We start from the raw sequence: 19,648 nt of genomic DNA on the forward strand, positions 1-19,648 counted from the left end.
ATAATTCTTTTGCATGAGATTCAGACAGTAGATATTGACAGAAGAATAGATAATAGATAATTGATGTCAAAGGCTGAATAAGAAAGTTGTCGATCAGCCAGAGCATATGTTATCTCTCTATGTAAAATAATATAAAGTAATGGTGATTTATTGCTTGAAAAGTTGCTAGAGTGAAAAATTCTTTGGAAAGGCTAGTGAATACAGATTGATTTTCCCAAAGAACTCTACTGAGGCCCATTTCTCCCCCCAAAGAACATTGCTTGGTATAATTATATGTATTTTATAAAATTGAATTTTCAAAAAGTTATAATGTTAAAACACCAAATAACTCATATTTTAAAACTCTTGGAAAGAGGAGTCTTTTTAGCTGTCTAATTTGATGCAGTGTATAGATAAGAGAAGGTGATTTGGTTTTACAATGTTCTACAGTCATGCAGTATGTCAAACACTACATACCAGCCTTATTTATTAAACCCTAAGTAAGTATTTACACAAATCATTTTATCATGATAGGCTATACGTTACCCTCCTTTGGGGAAAAATGGTTTTGAAGGAAGTATGAGTTATTTAAAAACTTTTCATTTAAATTTGAAGATTTAGGCATTTATTTTATTTAGGCATATTTCATACTTAAAGTCTAGTGTGTGTGTGTGTGTGTGTGTGTGTGTGTAATAAACCATCTTATTCTGTTGTTAAATAATCTCTTCTGAAATTCACCCTTCACATAACACCGGAGGTGTAGGTTGTACTTCATACTGGCACATCTATGAGGGAAAAATACCAATTTATTTCTGAACTAAGGCACTGGACATTTTTCAAAGTCTTAATAATGTCATCCTCCAAGCTGTGTTTTTCAGACAGTTCTTCATATCAACCTCATATATATCATATATCCTGACCTACATGGAGCTGGTAGCTTCATTCTATCCTAATGTTTTATGTTCCCTAAGAAGTTTCATCCTTAATTCAAACTCTTTCTTTACATTTTAGTAAATGCTTATGTACCAAATACTATCTCTACATATTTTATTTTAATCACAGACTGCATCCACAACTTCTAATAATGTTTAGTTTATGGTACTTTCTAATTTCAGACATGCACTCTAAGAGACTTTGAAGAGGGTACAGGACCAGAAATTACTTAAACCCTTGTTCTAAAATAGCAATCACTAGTGTGCTTCTATTAGAGTTACACCAGACATGAGCTTGGCCCCATGTTTGTTTTCAATCAAAAGTAGCAGAGTTATTTTTTTAAAAACAAACACACCCTAAACCACAGGATCAAAGAAGTCCGAAGCAGCAAAAACAACTCATGTTTCAACCCCTCCCTCCCCCAGTTACAGAGCTGTCTGTAAACCAGCTTTTTAAGCACATCAGTTTCTAAGCAGCTGACTCTACTAACACCAATTTTCAGCTGTTACTAATGATGTCATCACTTAACACTATACAGCCCATGTTACACAGTCAGTTACTACTCTTCCTCATCCTGGAACAAATTCATCACTGATAGGACTCTACTGAAGTTAATACACTTACAGCAGGGAGGATTATGTCCCATTATGTCTTCTCTCATCATATCCATGTACATATCTATTATCTTCAATGAGATTCCACTGGTATAACTGAGAGAATTTGGACCATCCTATTACTATTACCAGTTCTATTAGAGGAAAAGAAATAAAAAACGAAATGTGGGATTCACATAGTGATTTCTGCGTATTCATTGTTTTCCTTCCATCTACTTCTGATCCAGTTACTGCCTTTCACTCTTTTAGGCAAAGCTATGATCGCTAGCAATCCTGGTGAAATCAAAAAGAAAGAAGAAAGAAAATAATAAATATATAATTGTAACCCTTTGTTATTTGATCTGCCTTCAAATAAAGGCAGACATTTATTTTGTCTGTATACCTGATATTGTCCATTATAACTGATGTAATTCTTTCACAAGCCATTGCTCATTTCATATTAGATCCTAATTCCCAAGTTTGATATTGTTATGTAATGCCTGTATGCCCCCACCCCGCTCATAATAGGCTTGGTCTGATTCCCGCTGAAATCAATGAGGGTTTTTCAATTGACTTCAGTGGGAGTAGGTTCAGGCCAATAAGGGATTTTAATAAGTAATTACCCTAACAAATGAAAGAAAATAGATTTAATGAGTGTGCCAGTTCTCAGGTTAGACAATGTACCCTGAATAGGGCTGGCTGAAGAATTCCCATAAAAATTGGTTTTTGACAAAAAATGGGATTTTCAACTTACTTATGTTTTTCATGAAAAATGTTCGCTTTCCATGGTAAATTATGACTTTTGTTGAAAAACCGAGCATGCATAAACCCAGAACAATTCAGAAATGCCACCGTAGTACCTTATGGGAGTTCTAGTTCAGCTGCCTCATACCACCATTATGAGCTAAGCTCCTAACTACTCCCATGATTCACCATGCCCAGGGACTCCTATTGTACACCACAGCAACTCATGAAGAGGGGAGGCCATGGTGCACCATGGGAGATGGAATCCCATATGCCTCTAGACTTTTTCTGGACCCCTCTGCTCCTAACGAACCCCCTATATGCCAGTTCTTGTCACCCTTCCTTCTCTGTTTCCCCCCACACATCCCCCCAATTCTCATCTCTCTCCTTCCACTGCAGCTGCCTTCTTCTCCTTTATGCTTCTTTTACCCCAGCATAGACAGCACAGATGAGAACGTCTCCTTGTTCTCAGTTCTGGTGCCCAGTGCCACTGTAGTCCTCAGCACCTAGGAGGGGCAATTTTAGGGAAAATCCTGTTGAGCTCCTGCAGCCCTGAGATGGAGCATGGATAGTTGCTCTGGAGAGATCGTGCATGCACTGTCCAACTGGCATGTAGGAGCTATGAGGGGATAGTGCATGCTCAATGCAGATGGAACCTTCGGAGAATTTAGCTGCCAGACTCTAAGAAGTCCCTACTCAGCATATACAAATAGATTTTTCAGAGGCTTATCACATGACCAAATTTGAACAGATTTTCACAGCAAAAAGCCCCAAATTTGAGCAGATTTTCACAGCAAAAAGCCCCAACTCTGAAACCAGAGCAACCTATGTGCCAAATTTCAAGTTCTTGCTCCAAACCATGGAGGTGCTAGAGTTTATCTATAAAATAGTTGGAAGAATTATTTTTAATATGAGCAAACAACTTTCTTCCTATAACCTCATTCTCATTCTGAACCATTTTACCTGAAACTTTTAAAAAGATTCAGCTTGAGGCAGACACCAGACACGGGAAATTTCACCAGATGATTAAAATTCAGCAAACTTATCACTAATTAAAACCAAAGTCTTATAATGGCAAGTGTCAGGCAACCTTAACTGTTGCTGGCTTATTGTAGATGGTGCTTTAATTTTGAATAGGGCCATGCTAGGGGCAGGCGGGGAAATGCCATGGAGTGGTGCTGCAAGTGGGAACCGGGTGCCAGAGGGTGGGAGGGGGCATGCTGTGGCAGAGGACTGTGGGCAGGAGAGGTGTGTTGGGTTGGGGCCCCCACGCTATGTGCTGCAGAGATGTCAGGCAGTGCTGCAACCGACAGGGCAGCCCGGGGAGGCTGCTGTAATTTACACAGACCCTAAGGGTTGTCTAAATTACCCTGGTGTCCGCACTAGCCTCTGAAGCAGCCCAGGACTGGGAGGGTGCAAAGGCAACTTATAGCCCCTTCACCTGGGCTCTGAGTTGTATGACACACCCTCTATGCGATTCAGCACAGAATCGCACCCGCCGTGGTTTTTAAATCATATGCTTTTAGGGTCTGGCCCCAAGACTATTTAAGTCATTGGAAAGACATCCACTGACTTCAGCAGGTTTTGGATCCGGCCCTTACTGCTCTTAGAAGGTGCCCAATTGACAGTCATGGACAGTGAAGTCTAAGACTGAGACTAAGAACAGTATGGACAGTGGTGGTGCAAGATTTTTCACACTGCCACCCTGGTGTATTTCAGCTCTCATCTGGAGTACTAGGTCTTGGGGATGAGAGCATTCGTGCTCATTCTGCACAGAGAAAATGGTGAGAATTAGTGTCATTTAAGGTGGTGGTTTTGTGATGTAGACACCTGTCCAATAAGAGTGGGATTCGGACCACCATCTCATAAAGCCACTGGGTAACAGTCATTTTTTATTCAGATGAAATTTAATTAATTAATTAATTAAATAGGAGGTTGGAAGGGCATGGATGCTCCATTTAGGTGATACTGAAGTATTTAGATGCTTGGAGTCATTTTGTCTCGGAGGATGTAAGTTCAGGCTATCTAAGATTTGTAATGAGGTATTTAATGATGGGAGTTAAAGTTGGAAATGGGACCAATCCACAACATTTGGATCAGGATTTTGAATGCTCCACAATTGGAAATGGGATTTTGGTCCAGCTCATTATAAAGTCTTTCCGGATTTGGTTCTGGATCAAAGTTCAGATTCCTAAGATTTCCCCAAAGTCTGGGGGCATTGAAGTCGAGGAGTGAAACCTTGGCTCAGTAAAGTCCATGAGAATTTTGTCATTGCCTTCAGTCAGGCCAAGATTTCACCATCCCAGCTTTTTGGAATCAGGCTCATCTTTAGACAGAATAATTCGCAGTGTTTAGCAGCAAAACTGGCAGCCTATCATTATAATGAAACAAAATTTAAAGTTACTATAGATGACTGTTTAAAGACTGGCAAAGAAGAAGAAAAAAGAAAGCTTTGATGATTGTCAAACTTTCCTCATAGTGCAGGATTGAAAACTAGACCATAACCACCTACCTTTCCGCTCCATTAAAATAAAGGGAGTACAGTTACTCTAATGGCTTTTAATATGAATTTGACCATTTGTATGTTTTCAAATTATATTTAGAGAATGTCATATTTTTGTCAGATATTAATTTTGTTGCTGTTGTTGGTAGGGATTTCTAACCATTTTCTTGGCATCCGGTAGTTTAATATCGAATATCAGTTTGCGTTTAGGGTTTCCCTAAGCTATTACCAACATTTACATTTAACCTAAAACATTCAGCCATAACCTCTTAAAAGATGTACCTTATTTAGGAGGTATGCATGTATTATAATTTTACCAGGCTGAAATGAAAGATGTTGAGCTACACCAGTGTGGATTTCATAATTGCATCTCTTTTTAGATCAGACCAGTGATTTTCATTCGTTTAGTAAAAAAGATATTTTAGCACTTGAATACTTTCCAGAAACTGTTTAATGAATTACCAAGAGCAGCTCAATAATGGCAAAACATTGGCCAGATTCAATATAAACTTCGAATGAACCTGATCTTATATAACTAGGAGTCAAAATCTGAGAGAAACAGTGCCACAGACATGTTAGTGGCTGTACTGACGTCCAAATTCCATGTGATGATATGCATATGTTCCATAGCGAGCACAAGCTAACCACAGTCATGAGAGTTTCCCTTTATGCATGAATCGAGTTTAAGCTCAATTAAATGTAATTATTTACTTGCTTGTTCTTAGATGTGTGAAAATAATTATTTTAAATAAAAAGATATAATACCCAGATTATTGGACATAGACAGAAATGGGGTCTACATGAACTTAATCATCACAGCCCAGATCCTCAAAGGTATTAGATGCCTGACTCCCACTGAAATCAATGGGACTTGGGCTTCTAAATATCTTTGCGGATCTGGGTTCATGTCTTCTGTTTGGGGATATGATGGGAACAGCCACACTTTATAGTGGGTACCATTATATTAATAACCCTGAAAATGGAAGTCAGTTTGCCTAGAAAACAGATCCAGGCAGGGGCTGTCCAAATTTTCCCACGGGGCCCCACCCCATGGGTGAAATTCTGTTCCATTGAGTCAATGGGAGAACTCCCATTGATTTCAGTGTGGGCCAGGATTACTCCCAAGGTGTCTTATCTTAACCTGGACACACAACCTCTGAAGGGGTAGCAAAGTAGATCAGTCTCCATGGGCTATTCAGTCCTCAGGCTCAGGCTTGCCAACACGTGTCAGTTATTATGATGGTTTTAATGGACTGAGACAAACAAATAATTTCACTCAGGCTACCCAACAGTTATCAGATGGCATTTATTTCTTGTCACTACTAACATGGGATAGATTACAGCTGGTGAACTAGAATTTAAAAGCTGTATATCACATTGACTTATTCCATTTTATACAGTCATCTAGTCTGGATGCCCAGTCATCCAGCCCTGTGATAGACATGTATTTCCTATCCATTGTGTTATCGTGGGCCAACAGATTTTGATACATCACTACTGAAATAACAGCCTGGGAAGAGATCAAATGAAATCATGGTATTTGGGGACAACAGTGCTTTTCATGCTTGTGTCATCACTACATTTGAGTAAAAAAGAGCAATGAAAGCAGAAAAACCAGAAAATATAAAAGTAAATTTCCACTGTTATTCTTCATCAGATGCAAAGAACACCCTTGAACTGCAGATAAATAATTTACTTCTGTTCTATAGCTTCACTCTTTTATACAAGTTCAGCTTTGAAAAAGTTTCACTGTGCTTACGCCAGCAATCTAGTCAATTTTCTCTAGCTCGTCAGCCATGCTGAACTTCCCAAGGATTGTGAAAGACCCCAAATGAGCCTTAAGAATTTGCTGGATTCTGGCATACCATTCTGACACATCTAACTTGTCAGTGAATGAATTTTTAAATGTGCTTTTCAGGTTTGGCCTGGCATGCTAGATCTCACTAAGATATTTCTAATAAACTGTATTTTAAGTTTATTGGGCAAACCATCTGGTACAGCAACTACATAGAATATGAAAAAGAACAATGTTAAAAGACTTTTCAAACTATGACTACCATTTATTTTTTCTATATCTCATATAAAAAATGACCTAAAAGAATCTCAAATTTGGCCAAACATTGTTTCCTGTCACAGACCACATATGCCAAATCAGAAGTGGAAAGTATTTTGTTGGGAATTGTAGAGATGGAAGTACAAACTTGGATTTATAATGAAAACAGTTTCAATCACAGTTATGGAGTAACTGCCACTCTCTCATTATAAACAATAAATTGTTTGCTAAGTTTATTTTTCATTCTTATTTTCCTATTGCATGTAAGCAGAGAAAAATCACATCTATATCCTGCAGTGCAATTTCCCTCATTATATCCTTTATCTATCTTAGAGTTTTCTTTAGTGAGCACCCCATATTATATAACCATTGGGTGTTCAAACTATTAAGCACATTGTATTAGCACAGTTCCTATGTGTTATCAACTCTATCTCCTGTACATGACATACAAGGAGATCAAAATAAGGACCTATGCAAAGTCAGTTCCTGGATTAGCATCCAAGGAGGTGCATTTCAGCTGACTACATCCCCAAATTAACCACTTGGAACTTCCAGGCCTATTACTTCCTCCATGTTGTGGCTCCAATGCACGTTACTGTAAACCAAACCCCATACATGTTTTTTCCAGTTTTACTGAAGTTTTCCAGCATCATTTTATAACTACCACATGGATGACTCTGACACAGGTCGTGTTACGTTAACTATTGAATTCATGTTACCTATTTTTTACTGTGAACTGGGGGTCTGTGTACTCTGTTGGACGCAAGTATATTATGGTACCTGTGGGCTGAGGTGGTTAGCATGTATTTTACTATCTGCGTATCTCGAGGTTAAAAAAACCCTGTACATCCCAAACTATATTTTTTAAATCTCCAAACTTTTAACATTACAATACAATATTCTCTATACAACCCTCCCCAAAACACCCTCCATTCCTCTCTCACTTTCGAGCGCTTTTTAACACACTCTTAATCCAATGGTGTATCAATATGATGTCGTTCATGGATGTGTTGTTCCACATCTCACTCTAGCTCTTATTTCGTCAACATTTATTTTTCTCCAATGCCCATTATTCATTTTATTTCTGAAATTTCTCTCCTCCAGGTGGAGAGCTTGTAAAGACCACATCATGACACTGGAAGAACCTGAGTTGGCCACAGACTCATTTAGCTCATATAAGTCACTTACCTATTTGGGATTCTCAGAAATATTGAGCTGAATTCTGCTCTCATGTACCTCAATGCAAATCCAGAGTATCTTCATTGACCTCACTGGAGTTACTGTAGTGTAATTGAGAGCAGAATTTGGCCTGTTAACTCATTAAAGTAGCAATCTAAGGAATGATTTTTCTACATAATTCTATGTAGGTAATGCCTCCATTACCACAGTCAAGTATCTCACAATCTTTTTGAAGACATCTATCCTCCCAACACTATTATCCCCGCTTTACAGAGAGGGAACTAAGTCCCATAGGCTATGTCTACACTGCAATAAAATACCTGCGGTACCAAGTCTCAGAGCTTGGGCCTGTGTTCATTGCAGTTAACTCAGCTGTGACCCCTAACCCAACTTCTGTCCGCACACATGAATAGTCTTAACTTGAGTGCAGTGGTGTTTTTCACTCGAGGTGGCTGGCCTGTCCAGGGGTATGGGTTAGAGTTAGCCCAACTCCTCATTGGTAACAAAATCTGTGCTGCTAATCTGATCACTGTGTGCAGCTCAAAGGTTATTTCATGGTGTGTCTGCTTTCAGTCGAGTGAGGCTGATTCTGCAGTGAAGACAAAGACTAAGGGACTTGCCCAGGGTCACACAAGAAGTCTGTGGCAGAGCAGCGAATTGAACTCAGAACTCCTGAGTCTCAGGCTAGTGCCCTAGCCATTGATCACCCTGCCTTTCATGGTGTCACCCTTCTTCCTGTGGTGAAAGTACAGTGGTTGCATCATCCTCTCCCATGGAATAGGTCAACAGAGCTGCTCGCAAACCCAGTGAACATTGGGGGATCTGTGAGAGGCCAGAGCCATTTCCTTTGAGGGACTGTTCCCATGCTTTCACTTGGGGCCCTGGTACACTCTGCCTCCTTGGCTACAGCCCTGCAGCTCCACTGGAACCAGGCTAGGAGAGACCCCGGAGGGATAGGTCTCAACAGAAAAGACAATACAGGCTCTGGGAATTGCTGTATGGCAGAAGGCGGGGACCAAAATGTATCCCTCTGTCCTCATATCCAGCATGTCCCCACTCCTGTGACAAGCTCACAGAGTTGTCAGCCTGGACTCTGGACCTATAGAGCCCTTGAGTGAGGCACAGAGGAGGAGAGGAACATTGCTGTGAAGGCTGCTAACAGCCCTTCCACATGGGGAGGTTCCAGTCACAGAGGGTCCTCTATGGACCCAGGGCTGGGTCTATTCCTAGACTTACCACAGCCTTCCTGGATGACCTCGTTTAAGTCACCTTATCTCTCTGTGCGTTATTTAGACCAGCTTCCAGCAGATTCACTTCAAGGACTATAAAATAGAAAAATGAAGCTATACGGGGGAATGGTAGAATTTAGGCAAATGACTGTGAATATGTGATATATATGCATTTTTATTACTCTGGGCATCCTTATGTGAGACATATTAATGAGCAAGTTACTCAAATGAACATGAATAAATGAAATACAAGGGGCTAAATTCAGCCCTTGTTTAAGTGGACACCCCCTTTCTTGGCTTTGATGCAGTTGTGCAATTTTATACCAGCGCTGAATTTGGCCAACAGTGCTCGGGGCGAGATCCACTTCCCTGGGTTACATAGACAGAGTCACAACCTAAGAATACTGTAAAGGTTCAGTTTAGTAGCCACAAATATAGAACACCAGCCAGAAGTGCAGTGCTGTGTTTTGTAGGCATAAGCCTGCACTTTGCCAACATTTTCTGTATAAATGATTCCAGGTTTGCACTTTTATTTTGTTTATGGACGTAGTTTGCTTATTGTAAATCGCACATGGTTTTACCTTTAACACTGGGCCGCATCTTGTACTCATTTCACTGAGTTGACTTGGGTAGGAAGTAGAGGACCAACTTGATGGTTAGCAATTCATGTAAAATAAAAGAGTGTAATTTCCCCCCTCCTGTGGGCCTGATCCAGTGAGGTGCTGAGCTCTTTTAATCCCCTGGAAAGCCAATGGGAGGTAAGGGCACTCAGCACATCACAGAAGGTGGTCAGCAACTCCCAGAGTCAGGCACCATGTTACTGAGCATGTGTAATAAATGATTGTAAGAAACTGACATGCTTCTTACAGACATCCTTAAAAGCTGGCTCCTCAAGATCATAACTGTTTATGTTTTGTCACATTTTCACATGCAAACTGTGCTGCAGTGTTTTTCACTGGACTTTTAAGGATCAGATTGATGAAGGAGAGTTCAGAGCGAGACATACAGTATAAAAGACAAAGGTTTAGTAATGAGTTCAAAATTTACAAAACACAGAAGCAAATATGGCTTTAATACATGATATGACCCTTTATAAGGCTTGAAATTACTCTTCAAAAATCATTCTGGCTTGACTTCAGAGCAGAGTGGATTGTGGGATACCACAGATTGACTTTGAGTAGTGGGTTGGTATTGCAGGAATTTTTTAATTTCCTGTAACTCACAACAATTTTCTTCCAGTTAGACCTTAGAAACTATCCTGCTACAGTGTATTTACTGAACAATTTAGTAGAGAGGATAAGCCAGATAAGAAGCATACACACTCGCACTAGCATGTGCACACACACACACAAATCAAGAAACGGCAACATGTTAATATCCAGATATAAAATTATTAAAGCAGATAGATTATATTTCTATATATGAATATTTGTGGGAGTGCATAAGATATTCAATATATAAATAATTGTAAAGGAGACTAAGAAACTGCTGCTTGAAATATAGTTTTCTATTTTTTTTTAAATCAAAATGAAAAATGGCTTAAATTACTTTAATGAATTGAAAATAATTTGGCAAAACTGATGTTTATTAATTGTCTCTAACATTTAATTAGCTCTTCAAACACATTTTCAAAAATCCCCGAAGGTGTCTAATTTGCATGACATGTTTTTATTTTTTTTTAAATTCCTTAAATTGACAACACCGTTTATTTGTTTATTAACAGTGAAACAACACTGCAGGTTTTTCTGTAGTTCAAGGGGAAAAAATATTCAATGCAACAAAAATTCCATGTGTTCATTTCATTTTAATTGTCTCCTGGGTGTTTCAGGGCAATTATTATCCATTCTTGAATATAAAAAGTAACCATGCAAACCATCAAAAGTCAACATAAAGGAGAATAACATGAATGATAGCAATAGTATTAGGGACACTGGAATTATACAGGCAGATCTTGAGCTGGTATAAACTGTCATAGGTACATTGTTGTCAATGGAGCTATGACAACTTATACCATCTGAGGATCAGCCCTATAAGGCAAATTACCGTTGATGGTTAATAGGAACAAATCTATTAAAACAATGACTGCTGCACATCTATCAGAAATCCATAACAGCTCACAAACCACTTACATCTCTGAACATCAAGTACACTTTGAGCCTGAGCCCACTGAAATTAATGGGAGTCTTTGCGTTGACTTTTATTGGGTTTGGATTAGGCCGTGTATGAGGATGTCTTTAAAGGGTGGAGGAAGGAGAGCATTAAAGATACTTCTATATAATCTCCATTATTATACTGCAGGCGACACTTTAGTATCAGGAAAATCTCAAGGTTTCGTTTTTTTAAAACTTTCTAAGTGTTGTTAATAACAAGTACAGGTCACACAAAAGGAGAATCAGACAAGTTGAAAAAGAAAGAAATTCAGTAAGAGAAGCCCCCCAGTGAAATAATGGAATATTACTTTAACATTTGGATACACAATAGGAGGGGATCTTAACCTGTAGCATTTTGGAAAGCAGGGCATAGGATGGGATTTATTAACAGATACAGAACAAATATTGCTTATTAAATTTCAAGGTACTTTAATTTTTTCTTACCTTCTAATAGAAAAACTCTCTTTTGAAATAACACTTTTTAGAAATTGAAGATTATACTGGCAAAGCAGTCTAGAATCCTTCAAAATAGCCCGTAGTAAGATTCATGGAAATAGCTGAAGCTAAGCCAGTGACAAAAAAATGAAACTTAATATGTAGGCAAACTTTTTAATATATGAACCAGACACAGAAATGTCTATGCTTTTTGAAATGAACAAGAATTTGATGAAACATTAAAGGGTTTCCTTTTAGATTATTTTACTGAGCAGCAACAAATAACTCAATAAAAGAACATCCTGGAAACACATGAATGTTTCCCAATGTCAGCTCAGTCCTTCAAGAAGCTTATTTTCCTGTAGCACTTCATAGCCCTGGCACCTCTGGGCTTGCTGCATCAGTTCTGAAAGTCAAAAAAATGGCTTAAGCCCCAGTATCTAATTGCTTTAGATCTCTTTCATTACAAATTAAGCACTGACTGCCCTCCACGTTCTCCGGTTGGGGTGGGATGGAGTTTGCCCCCTTCACAACAGAAGATGTGGTTTGGCGTCTTTAAAGTTCTGCAGATTTCCTAAAACACGCTCCAGGCTTGAGGATTCACTGGAGAAATATTCTGTGACTCTGTGGTCTCCTGTCCCAGCTCCTTAACCGTGTGGTTCCAATGGCGCTGCACAGCTCTAGAATCCTCAGGACATAGCTACCGCTTTGATGGCTCCCCAGAATGTGGCTGCCTGCCTTCCTCTGCTTGCTTAGGCCAACAAGTTCAACATGCTGTGCTCAAGTCCCTCCAGTCCACTTTCAATGCCAGTTAAAGACTCTGGTCCTAATCTTCAAAGCAATTAATGGCTCAAGCCCCAGCTATATCAGAGACCAAATTTTGATCTATGAACCACCATGACAGCTGAGCTCCTCTGGGACAATGCAGATTGCAAAGCCCAGAGTGAAGCCTATGAGAGCTGGGAACAAAGCACGTGTACCCTGTAGGACGCAAGTATATTATGGTACCTGTGGGCTGAGGTGGTTAGCATGTATCAAGGGGATCCAGCTTCCAGAAGAGATCAGGCAAATCCAGAGTCTGAACATCTTTAGGAAATGCTTCAAAACCCTTCCTCTTTGAGAGTCTTTTCACCGTAAGTAACACTGACAGCCCCTTCTATTCTCAAACCACTCCCAACGTCAAAAAAAAATCTGTCAAAAATGGAGAAGTGCCAGAGACTCCATGAAGTGTGCTAGGGATTTTACATGGAAGATGTTCAGATACTACAATCTGGGTGGCAGTATAAAACCCTAAAATGTATTAAAACCTTTATACCACATCTGTGTGATAGATATTACAGACACACAAAATATTGTTTTTTAAAAATTGCACCTGGCAATGTCTGGAGTGCTATTAGAGTGGCATTACTTGACTTTCATGGAAGCAGTTTTAGTGTAGCTGAAAGAAGTTATAGGTGCAGACAAGTGGCTCGTCTCACCCAAACTGAGAGCAATGGAGATGACAGTCAAATAGCAAAAGACCACAAGATCAAGCTTCAAAATGAAGGTTGGTCTTGTGGTTAAGGCCCTTCATAGGCAACCATTCAAACAATCTGGGTTCAATTCCCAGCTCCACCACAAATTTCTTGTGCCAGCTTGGTCAAGTCACTTAATCTGTCTGTTCCTCAGCTCCCCATCTGGGGATAATCAATGCTGCTCAGAATGGGGATAGTATTTCTTTTCCTCACTTTTTGTCTGTCTCGTCTATGTAGACCATAAACTCTTCAGGCCTGGAAGTGCCTTTTGCTATGCACAGTATCTAGCAAACTGGGGCCCTGACTTTGATTGGGGTGAGGGCTGCTTGAAAACTTTTTCTATGAAAATTGGGGTTTTTTGCTAAATGAAGTTTTTATGACAAGTGCCCCCACAATGAAATATTTCAGCCAAAAACAGAAAAAAATTCAATTTGGATATGTCTCTCTAGTGTCTCATGGGAGTTGTAGTTCAATTGCCTCATGTTCTCATTTGCCTCTATGAGCTAGGATCCCCAGCCAGATTTAATTTCCCATTTTGTAGTGCAGCCATGCAACTCCCATGATGCACTACCTCTCCTTACCAAGAGAGAAGGCCATGCAGCATCATGGGAAATGTGGTATGAACAGGGAGCCTGACCTATAGAAGACAATGGGAGGCTGAGGCACCTGAAATACAACTCCCACAAGGTACCGGGTAACCTTCAGAATTGAAATATTTTGCTTTCTAGACCAAATATTTCTTTTTTAATTTCTTTTTTTTTGAGGAAAAGTTGAAATTTTTCCATGGAATCCCTCTCTATTTTCTGGCTCTCTCTATTTGGGGCCTCTACTCACTACTAGAATACAAATAATACATTTTTCTGGTACTTTTAATATTGTATTCTAAAGCACCTGAGAGATTGCTTGCTCTTTAACATTTATTTTAAATAAGTAATCAATGTCATCAATAATAAAAAAGTATCACTGTCTTCCTGAAATGATAATGGTGATATCCTAATAGCCAATCAAATCACTGAATATGATGGTCAATTTTAGGCCAATATGTTGACACCCCAACGCATACTTGCACTAATGGAAATTCACCAGCTGTGATTTTTGAGCCGTAACAGGATGAGCTTGGCAGAATATTTGATTAAGAAAGGTTCCTGTGGATTATTTCATCACTGTCCCCTGCCTCCTCACACTGTTGAGTGGCGGGAAGGATGTAGATACCTGACTAAGAAGATACTACTGACTGTATATTATGCCATACATCTAGTTCTAGTGAGTCCAGATGATCAAAATATGTAGCCCTAATGAGAAAAATCCAGTTTCATATCACATTTAAGTTGTACTGTGTGAGTTTGAAACTTTAACCAAACTCTTTCTGTCAGTGGCAGGTTCACAGGCAATGAACAATGGGAACAGAGGCAGTTTCACATTTCTGACATACCAGTGATGCCAATTTATGAATTCTTCTATAAATCTTGGGAGATACAAACCATCTGTTAAGAATAAAAAACAACAATTATGCATTTGGTTACACACAAGAGGAGTGATTACATTTTGTTTAGACAATTCCCATGACTTCTAATCACAAGAATTGCTAACAGTATATATTGTCTATGAGCTTTAAGTAATGATTCCAATGCTTACTTTCTAAAAAGCTACAGAAGAACTTAGATGAAGAAATGACAAACCGTAGGTTTGTTTTCAATAGTATGTGTCTTTTCAAAGGGCAACTTCCCTCCTATTTAAATAATTTAGTATCTGAACAGATTATTATCAGCTAGTTGAAATGTATCATCTTCTAAATCAAAAGTCATTATTACATCAGTATCAAGTAAGTCATAAGGATATGTTTTGCTTTACTAAAACGGGGCAAACAAGACTGACTTTAAGATATGCTTTAGGCACTTTACTACCATGGGCAGGTCAATACAAGATAAATGCACAAAATACATCCCAGGATCAGGCTCCAAGAAAATTAGGAGTTGTCATTCATATTGGACTGTACCAAGACTTACCAATACTTACCCAGTTTTCTAACACTGTGCCTGATTTTCAGTGATGTGGCCTGCATTTGGTTATTCAAGACTACGTCTCCTATGACATCAGAATGGCAAGTAAAGATAGAAACACCCGAACCCAACCTATAGTCAAGGTTTAGCACTGAGGCGGCGGTTCCATTGCTGGCTGTTGCTGTTACATGCATCCTAGTTTTTCTAGTGTAGATGCTTCCATAGTAGAAAGATGCGGTTTTTCTGAAATTTCTCCTGCACTTGACAGTTGCCAGTGCCCCCTGCAATTGCACAGCATTTTTTTAAACAAGTCCTGCCACCAATCCCAGGGGAAAGGGATATTTTATCAGAGAAGCCCTTTCCCATTTAGAAGATACATTCAGCTGACTGTTCTGGTGTATGGTCACACATAACCCAGGAAGTTTAGACTATGTTAAACAAAACTGAGATTTTTATGATGGCTGTGGAGTTGTCACCAAGTGCCCCCATTAATAACTAGCATCAGATCGCTTCTGGGTTGATGGCTTTTCAGCTCTTTTGAAACAAGAGACAATTAGATCTGAATATTTTTGACAATTTATCTCATGACATAGCCACGTTTCAATAAAAAAAAACAACAACCCTGATGTAATCATGGGATAGCAAAGATAGGCTGTGAGGGCAAGTATTTCCACAAGGATATATGAGTCTTTCTATGAAACAGCATCAGAACTGGGGGCTTGCTGTGAGGAATGACCTGAAAATCCAAGGCCATTAATGTGAATATGAGATCAGCTTTCCACGGCTTTGTTGCGAAGGGCTAAAAAAAGGACAAAGTGCTGTAGGCCAAGTCGAAGTGCAGATGTTAAATTAAAACAAAAATCAAAAGTTGAAGCGTGACCAATTTAATGTCTGTCCTAACTTGTACATGAGATATCCTCTTGCAAGACGTTCAGGGAGAGTTTGTGACCTGATTTCCTTAGGCACACTAGTAGCATGTGTTATTTTCTTGTGCCATCACATAGTTACTGGAAGCTTTTGTTTCCAAATGATAAGTTGCGCAGATGCAAGTTGTTTCACAATAATGCAGGCAGTAACATGTGTTGCCACTGGAGTTTGAAATGTCCATTAATTTAACAGTAAATCCCTTATCCCTGTAAAATGAAAACACCATAGTCTACATGGATAGAGTAGAGCGTGTAACTCTGCTTTTCAGATGTTAGAGCCTCCAGTGGACAATTGTTCACCAATTTCAATTTACACAGCTGGCTGTCTCATCCTAAAAAGATGCCTTAGGACTGAGAAGCATGGAAAGTAAATTACCATCTCATTCCAAACAACATCATTTCCCTCTCCCCCAGGCTAAAGTTGAGGTATGTTAATACAACAATGTTAGGAAGTCAGCATTGCTTCTGTTGGCACAACATTTGACCTATGTAAAGATGCCAAATTCTCTGACTCTGTAAAAGTGAAGTTTCTAGAGAGAGGGGCAAGCTGTATTTTTGTCTTCCTATCCAAAGAGTCTCGGTAAAAGACTGAAGTACAAAAATAGGTTTCCATGTTCATTAGATCAACAATGAAAACAAAGCTGGAAGAAGCTCTCTGCAAAGTTAAAGCAAAAATGATACTGCTTTTTGCAAATGAAGAGTGTACTCTTCTTGAGTATTGGCTATTTTCTTACTGTTCGTGTAATGCACTAGTAAAAAATATGACATGCAAGACAGTCCAAACTATTTAAAAGGCAATCAACAATTGCAAGGGAGTAATCAGACTCAGCAAGTTCATTCTCACCAAGGATATTTGAGCATGCTGAGTTTATAAATTTGATAATGCTCAGTTTATGACTTTGATTACTGAGTTAAATTACAGCTCATAATCATTATCCTACTTAACGCACGATCTACTACTGTGTTGAAAATAACAAAACCCAGAGTCTAATACTAATCAAATAAACTCCAACCACAAGCCAGATTTGGGAGAAAGGCAAGGAAGCTGGGGGGGGGGGGGGGGGAGGGAACCATTCTTTTTTATCATCGTTTCATTTATTTCTGTTAGATTGTTTTAACATTTGTAAATTGTTTTCTAGAGCTGTGGGCGTGGAAAGACGTCTGGAAGTGATATAGTTTCAAGGGACACTGTAAACTAATCTGATTTTTGGGTCTTAAATGTTTAAAACCATTTGGAATTACGCTTATATAAATGATCAAAATTGTTTCCCCCCTAAGGGGCATGACTATTCACAAGGCAAATAAAAAGTGCTTCAGGGGGAGATTTTCAAAGGCACAAAGAGTGGTTAGGTGCCCAGATCCTACTGTAAGTCTTGTGCCTTTGACGAACTCCCTTTACATTTATATTTTATAGCACAACATTAAATAAAATATCGTAAGTCTATAGGCCTGAATTCTCACGTACATCCTAGTCCCAATTTAAAGCTGTTTTACACAGTCAAAGCAGTGTGAAGGGGGCTTAGTGTAAACAAGAATCAGGTCCATAAGCTCTTCGAGATATAGCTCTATGTCTAATCTTTGGTGATGTGTTATTTGCTTCGAAGTCACCCTTGATACTTCTATGGTCTGAGCATTCGGTCTCTCTCTTGCTCAGCTTCTATATTTCAGTCAGCCACCCCTGCCCTCTCCTAGCCTTCTCAGGACCCTGTCTTTGCCTGTGTATCTTTTATGGGCACATCTTGCCCACACGTTTTTAGTTATAGAAGGCCTGGCACTCAAATGAAGTGGTATGGTCATACACAGGGATAGGGTGGAATTTAGAGAAGCCACCTAGAAGCTACACACCCTTCTGCAGAGCCTGGGTCCATGGTGGCTTCCTTGTAAGATGTCACACAGGGGGTGCTGAGGGCAGCCTGGAGCGGAAGCAGGGGAGTAGATTTTGTTCTGCCACTCCATGGATCCTTTGGTCTCTCTTTTAGGACCACTGAGGCTACTTCAAATAGGGTGACCAGACAGCAAGTGTGAAAAATTGGGACAGGGGGTGGAGGGTAATAGGAGCCTATATAAGAAAAAGACCCAAAAATCGAAACTCTCCCATGAAATCGGGACATCTGGTCACCCTAACTTCAAATAGTGTGGCCCAGTGGATAAAGCACCAGATAAGGAGTCCAGAGACTTGAGTCCTATTCCTGGATCTACCTCTGCACTGCCGCATGACCTTGGGCAAGTCACCTTCCCTCTCTATGTCTCAGTTTTCCCAGCTGTAAAATGGGGACAATGATACCTACTCTTCTTGGTAAAGCGCTTTGAGATTTACTGATGAAATGTGATATGTAACATCTAAATATTAATTATGATCATTATTTAAACCATACCAATATGCACTTTGCTATCAGTGGCAGTGCCATGCAATGGAAATTAAATCCATATCCACTCTATCGAGACACCCCTGAACTAGCTTCAGACAAGATACAAGGGCAATTCTTTTTTCTTCTTCATGTATGTATTTCTAGAATACCCATCCCTGAGGTATTTGGTTGCCATCACATGGATTCCTTCCTGTAACAGTCTGTGCCAGTATGCAAGGATGGGCACAAATATGTGAGTGACAGGGGTATGGCCTGCGAGCCTGGAAATGGCACAGATCCATTGGATTGTAAACTCTTTGGGGCACAGATCATCTTTTTGTTCTGTTTGTACAGTGCTAACACTGTGAGGTCCTGGACCATCACTGGGGGCTCCTAGGAGCTACTGCAGTATTACTACTAATTAATAATAATGATGCAAATCCAGCACAGGGAGCATTGTGGGCCAGAACTGTTGCTACAGCTCATATGCGATAGGAATGGCTGTGCATATGCGCCATATACTGTTTCCAGCTGGAGGGGCTGTTCTGCTCACTCAGTCCTCTGTATCCCTATGCAAGGCCCAGTGACTCCTGAGCTTTGAAAAGGGGCTGTGAATTTCACCCTGAGAAATCCCATTCCTTTAAGATGTGCAGACTGTTTCCCCTCTCGCTCAGCGACTACGCTCCTCTTGCTAGTTTCCAGACTCCCATGAAAGCGTGAAAAGTGCAGTTATTCATGCACAATAAGGCATGATCCTTATCATGATTTGTTTTTGCAAATGTTGGTAAAACAAGACAATATCTAAAGATCCACAAAAGGTGTTCCTTTCTCATGCAAAGCGTAACAATCCTAGCAAGTCTAAAGCTGTAAATCATAATATTCCTGACATTTAAATGCATACACACACGCCTTCAATGAGATACGTTAGTTTGTGACAAACAAAACAAAAATACTATCTACAAAAGCATATAGCTGAGGTGGTTTACCTTCATTCTTCTTGCAAGTGAGAGATTTCTCATAAGCCACTAATAGCTATTGAAAGGTTGACTTTACACTGCTACT

Source organism: Terrapene carolina, unplaced genomic scaffold (assembly GCF_002925995.2).
Source record: "Terrapene carolina triunguis isolate 2854851 unplaced genomic scaffold, T_m_triunguis-2.0 Scaffold95, whole genome shotgun sequence".
NCBI classification, from domain to species: domain Eukaryota; kingdom Metazoa; phylum Chordata; order Testudines; family Emydidae; genus Terrapene; species Terrapene triunguis.